The sequence below is a fragment of the Ranitomeya variabilis genome, chromosome 7 (assembly GCF_051348905.1).
Source record: "Ranitomeya variabilis isolate aRanVar5 chromosome 7, aRanVar5.hap1, whole genome shotgun sequence".
NCBI classification, from domain to species: domain Eukaryota; kingdom Metazoa; phylum Chordata; class Amphibia; order Anura; family Dendrobatidae; genus Ranitomeya; species Ranitomeya variabilis.
In genome coordinates this window covers 5,513,355-5,520,319 of record NC_135238.1, presented here as the reverse complement: position 1 = coordinate 5,520,319, position 6,965 = coordinate 5,513,355, and positions in this window count along the sequence as shown.

The window sequence follows — 6,965 nt, the reverse complement described above, 5'->3', positions numbered from 1 at the left end:
GAGTCTAGCAATATGACTTAGAATAAGAGCCAAATCAGAATCTCAATTCACAGACATGGTGTTTCGGGCTGTTGGCCCTCATCAGTGCAAAGCATGAGAACTAATTTGGCTAGGTGAGAGGCTCTGGACTGGGGTCTAAGGTACCGTCACACTCAGCGACGCTGCGGCGATATAGAAAACGAGCCAACCTAAACTAGATCGCTGGAGCGTCACTGTTTAGGTCGCTGTAGAGACGTCAAACACAGCAGCTCCAGAACGATGCAGGAGTGATACAGTGACGTAACAGCGACTCACTTCTCGTTCTCGCTGGTTGTTATGTTATGATCCCAGTGGCAAGGATCGCAGGACAGACAAGCTAAGTACTAACGGACAACTAGCTTTGGGGAAGTGGTAGCTAGATTGACCGCAACCTGATCCTATCCGCACCAACTAAAAGTAGCCGTGGAACGTTACCTAAAAAATTCCTAGACGTCTCGTCACGGCCGGAGAAACTGACTATTCCTAGAGGGAAAGAAAGTCCTCGCTTGCCTCAGTGAAATGACCCCAAAGAAATAGAATAGCCCCCCACAAATATTAACGGTTAGTTAAGGGGAAAGCACAAACGCAGAGATGAAATTAGATTTAGCAAACGAGGCCCGCTAATACTAGATAGCAGAAAATAGGAAGGGAACTGTGCGGTCAATACAAAACCCTATTCAAAATATCCACGCAGAGATTGCTCGAGCCCCCGCACCAACTAACGGTGCGAGGGAAGCAACTCCGTACCCCAGAGCTTACCAGCAACAAGAAATCACATATTAGCAAGCTGGACTAGACTCATCATACATAGAAATCATATTGCAGGTAGTGTTGAGCGATACCGTCCGATACTTGAAAGTATCGGTATCGGAAAGTATCGGCCGATACCGGCAAAGTATCGGATCTAATCCGATACCGATACCCGATACCAATACAAGTCAATGGGACTCAAGTATCGGACGGTATCCCTGATGGTTCCCAGGGTCTGAAGGAGAGGAAACTCTCCTTCAGGCCCTGGGATCCATATCAATGTGTAAAATAAAGAATTAAAATAAAAAATATTGCTATACTCACCTCTCCGACGCAGCCTGGACCTCACCGAGGGAACCGGCAGCGTTCTTTGCTTAAAATACGCACGTTTACTTCCTTCCGTGACGTCACGGCTTCTGATTGGTTGCGTGCCGCCCATGTGGCCGCGACGCGACCAATCACAGCAAGCCATGACGTAATTTTCAGGACCTCAATGCCTAATTCTAGGCATTCAGGATTTTAAAATTATGTTCCGGCTTGTGATCGGTCGCGTCGCGGTCACATGGGCGACACGACCAATCACAAGCCGTGATGTCACGGGAGGCAGGAAACGCGCGCATTTTAAAATTACGTCACGGCTTGTGATTGGTTGCGTGCCGCCCATGTGACCGCGACGCGACCAATCACAGCAAGCCGTGACGTAATTTTCAGGTCCTGAATGCAGAATTAGGCATTCAGGACCTGAAATTACGTCACTGCTTGCTATGATTGGTCGCATCGCGGCCACATGGGCGGCACGCGACCAATCAGAAGCCATGACGTCACGGAAGGAAGTAAACGCGCGCATTTTAAGCAAAGAACGCTGCCGGTTCCCTCGGTGAGGTCCAGGCTGCGTCGGAGAGGTGAGTATAGCAATATTTTTTATTTTAATTCTTTCTTTTACACATTAATGTTGTTTCCATACCGATACCCGATACCACAAAAGTATCGGATCTCGGTATCGGAATTCCGATACCCACAAGTATCAGCCGATACCCGATACTTGCAGTATCGGAATGCTCAACACTAATTGCAGGCAGATGAGCAAAAATATTCAAACAAAACTTAGCTTATCCTGAAGAGGCAGAAACCGAGATGATCAAGAGCAATCAGAATAGCACTGAATACATTGACAGCCGGCAACAAGTGGAAGTGAAGCAGAGCTAAATAGGAGCCTCCCTGGTGGATAACGAGACAGCTGATCAGCCAGACCCGCAGGATAATAAACCAAACCACCAGGGGGAGCCCAAAAACCAAAGTCACACAATACCATCTGTGACCACAAGAGGGAGCCTGAAAACGGAGTTCACAACAGTACCCCTCCCTTGAGGAGGGGTCACCGAACCCTCAACAAAACCCCCAGGGCGATCAGGGTGAGCCACATGGAAGGCACTAACCAAATCGGCCGCATGAACATCAGAGGCGACAACCCAGGAATTATCCTCCTGACCATAGCCTTTCCACTTAACCAAATACTGAAGCCTCCGTCTAGAAATACGAGAATCCAAGATCTTCTCCACCACGTATTCCAATTCTCCCTCAACCAGCACAGGGGCAGGAGGCTCAACCGAAGGAACCACAGGCACCACATACCTCCGCAACAACGACCGATGGAGCACATTATGAATAGCAAACGATGCCGGGAGGTCCAAACGAAAAGACACAGGGTTAAGGACTTCCAAAATCTTATAAGGACCGATAAACCGAGGCTTAAACTTAGGAGAGGAGACCTTCATAGGAACAAAGCGAGAAGACAACCACACCAAGTCCCCAACACAAAGTCGGGGGCCCACACAGCGACGGTGGTTGGCAAAGCGCTGAGCCTTGTCTTGTGACAGCTTCAAATTGTCCACCACATGATTCCAAATCTGATGCAACCTATCCAACACAACATCCACTCCAGGACAGTCAGAAGGCTCCACCTGACCCGAGGAAAAACGAGGATGAAACCCTGAATTACAAAAAAAAGGCAAAACCAAAGTAGCAGAACTAGCCCGATTATTAAGGGCAAACTCGGCCAATGGCAAAAAAGTCACCCAGTCGTCCTGATCAGCAGAAACAAAACATCTTAAATAGGTTTCCAAAGTTTGATTAGTGCGCTCGGTTTGGCCATTCGTCTGAGGATGGAAGGCCGACGAAAAAGACAAATTAATGCCCATCTTAGCACAAAAGGTCCGCCAGAATCTAGACACAAACTGGGATCCTCTGTTGGAAACAATATTTTCAGGGATCCCGTGCAAACGAACCACATTCTGAAAAAACAGAGGAACCAACTCGGAGGAGGAAGGCAACTTAGGCAAGGGCACCAAATGGACCATCTTAGAAAAACGATCACACACCACCCAAATGACAGACATTCTCTGAGAGACAGGGAGATCTGAAATAAAATCCATGGAAATGTGCGTCCAAGGCCTCTTCGGGACAGGCAAAGGTAACAACAAGCCACTGGCACGAGAACAGCAAGGCTTAGCCCGAGCACAAATTCCACAAGACTGCACAAAGGAACGCACATCCCGCGACAAGGACGGCCACCAAAATGACCTAGCCACCAAATCTCTGGTACCAAAAATCCCAGGATGGCCTGCCAACACCAAAGAATGAACCTCGGAAATAACTCTGCTGGTCCATCTATCTGGGACAAACAGTCTCTCTGGTGGGCAACGGTCAGGTCTATCCGCCTGAAATTTCTGCAGCACACGTCGCAAATCTGGGGAAATGGCAGACAATATCACTCCCTCTTTGAGAATACCAGCCGGCTCTGAATCTCCCGGAGAGTCAGGCATGAAGCTCCTAGAAAGAGCATCAGCCTTCACATTCTTCGAACCAGGCAGGTACGAAACCACAAAATCGAAACGGGAGAAAAACAACGACCAACGAGCCTGTCTAGGATTCAGGCGCTTGGCCGACTCGAGATAAATCAGATTTTTGTGATCAGTCAGAACCACCACACGATGCTTAGCTCCCTCGAGCCAATGTCGCCACTCCTCAAATGCCCACTTCATAGCCAACAACTCCCGATTACCAACATCATAATTCCGCTCGGCAGGCGAAAACTTTCTTGAAAAGAAAGCACATGGCTTCATCACAGAGCCATCAGAGCTTCTCTGCGACAAAACAGCCCCCGCTCCAATCTCAGAAGCATCAACCTCAACCTGGAAGGGAAGGGAGACGTCTGGCTGACATAAGACCAGAGCTGAAGAAAACCAGCGCTCCAGCTCCCGAAAGGCCTCCACAGCCGCAGGAGACCAATTAGTAACATCAGAGCCCTTCTTGGTCAAATCCGTCAATGGCTTAACAACACCAGAAAAATTAGCGATGAAGTGACGGTAAAAGTTAGCAAAACCCAAGAACTTCTGAAGACTCTTAACAGACGTAGGCTGAGTCCAGTCATGAATAGCCTGAACCTTGACTGGGTCCATCTCAATAGCAGAAGGAGAAAAAATGAAACCCAAAAAAGAAACCTTCTGGACTCCAAAAAGACATTTTGAGCCCTTCACAAATAACGCATTGGCACGCAGGACCCGAAACACCATCCTGACCTGCTCAACATGGGACTCCCAATCATCCGAAAAAAACAGAATATCATCCAGATACACAATCATAAATTTATCCAGATATTTCCAGAAGATGTCGTGCATAAAGGACTGAAAGACAGAAGGAGCGTTAGAAAGTCCAAAAGGCATCACCAAGTACTCAAAATGGCCTTCGGGCGTATTAAATGCAGTTTTCCATTCATCACCCTGCTTAATACGCACAAGGTTATACGCACCTCGAAGATCTATCTTGGTGAACCAACTAGCCCCCCTAATGCGAGCAAACAGATCAGATAACAATGGCAAAGGATACTGAAATTTGACCGTGATTTTGTTTAGAAGGCGATAATCAATACAAGGTCTCAGGGAACCATCTTTCTTAGCCACAAAAAAGAACCCCGCACCAAGAAGGGACGAGGAGGGGCGAATAAGTCCTTTCTCCAAAGACTCCTTTATATAACTCCGCATAGCAGCATGCTCCGGCACTGACAAATTGAAAAGTCGTCCCTTAGGAAATTTACTACCAGGAATCAAATTTATAGCACAATCACAATCCCTATGAGGAGGTAGAGAACTGAGTTTGGGCTCATCAAATACATCCTGGTAATCTGACAAAAACGCAGGGACCTCAGATGGAGTGGATGAAGCAATTGACACCACAGGAGCGTCGCCATGAATTCCCTGACAACCCCAACTTGCCACAGACATTGCTTTCCAATCCAGGACTGGATTATGAGTCTGCAACCATGGCAGGCCCAACACGACAACATCTTGCAAATTATGCAATACAAGAAAACGAATCACCTCCTGATGAGCAGGAGTCATGCACATGGTAACTTGTGTCCAGTACTGAGGTTTATTCGTAGCCAATGGTGTAGCATCAATTCCCCGTAGTGGGATAGGGAATTTTAAAGGCTCCAAAACAAAACCACAGCGCCTGGCAAATGACAAATCCATCAGACTCAGGGCAGCACCTGAATCCACAAAAGCCATAACCGGGTAAGATGACAGGGAACAAATCAGGGTAACAGACAAATTAAACTTAGGCTGTAAAGTACCGATGGTGACAGATTTATCAATCCTTTTTGTGCGCTTAGAGCATGCTGAGATAACATGAGCTGAATCACCACAGTAAAAGCACAACCCATTTTGCCGCCTATAATCTTGCCGTTCACTTCTGGTCAGAATTCTATCACATTGCATAGACTCAGGTGTCTGTTCAGAAGACACCGCCAAATGGTGCGCAGGTTTGCGCTCCCGCAAATGCCGATCAATCTGAATGGCCAGAGTCATTGACTCATTCAGACCTGCAGGCGTAGGGAACCCCACCATGACATTCTTAATGGCTTCAGAAAGACCTTTTCTGAAATTTGCAGCCAGGGCACACTCATTCCATTGAGTAAGCACCGACCATTTACGAAATTTCTGGCAGTACACCTCTGCATCATCTTGCCCCTGAGAGAGGGCCAATAATGCTTTTTCAGCCTGATTCTCAAGATTAGGTTCCTCATAGAGCAATCCAAGGGCTAGAAAAAAACGCATCCACACTAAGCAATGCAGGATCCCCTGGCGCCAATGCGAAGGCCCAATCTTGTGGGTCACCACGCAAGAAAGAAATAATAATCTTAACTTGCTGAACAGAATCCCCAGAGGAACGAGGTTTCAAAGAAAGAAACAATTTGCAATTGTTCTTAAAATTCAGGAACCTAGATCTATCTCCAGAAAACAACTCCGGAATAGGTATCCCAGGCTCTGACATAGGGTACCGTCACACAGTGCCATTTTCATCGCTACGACGGTACAATTCGTGACGTTCTAGCGATATCGTTACGATATCGCAGTGTCTGACACGCAGCAGCGATCAGGGACCCTGCTGAGAATCGTACGTCGTAGCAGATCGTTTGAAACTTTCTTTCGTCGCTTGATCACCCGCTGACATCGCTGGATCGTTGTGTGTGACAGCGATCCAGCGATGTGTTCGCTTGTAACCAGGGTAAACATCGGGTAACTAAGCGCAGGGCCGCGCTTAGTAACCCGATGTTTACCCTGGTTACCAGCGTAAACGTAAAAAAAACAAACAGTACATACTCACATTCCGGTGTCCGTCCTCCGGCTTCTCTGCACTGTGAGCGCCTGCCGGCCGGAAAGCGAGCACAGCGGTGACGTCTGACGTCACCGCTGTGCTTTCCGGCTATGGTGCTTACACAGTGGAGAGAAGCAGAACGCCGGGGGACAGACACCGGAATGTAAGTATGTACTGTTTGTTTTTTTTACGTTTACGCTGGTAACCAGGGTAAACATCGGGTTACTAAGCGCGGCCCTGCGCTTAGTAACCCGATGTTTACCCTGGTTACCCGGGAACTTCGGCATCGCTCCAGCGCCGTGATTGCAAAATGTGACCGCAGTCTACGACGCTGGAGCGATAATCATACGATGCTGCGACGTCACGGATCGTGCCGTCGTAGCGATAAAAATGGCACTGTGTGACGGTACCCATAGGACTGTGCACAACAAAATCCTGAATACTTTGTACCCTTGCAGCAAGATGATCTACACTGGAGGCTAAACTCTGGATATCCATATCAGCAGCTGAACTCGGAGCCACACCAAGATTAAGAGGAGGAG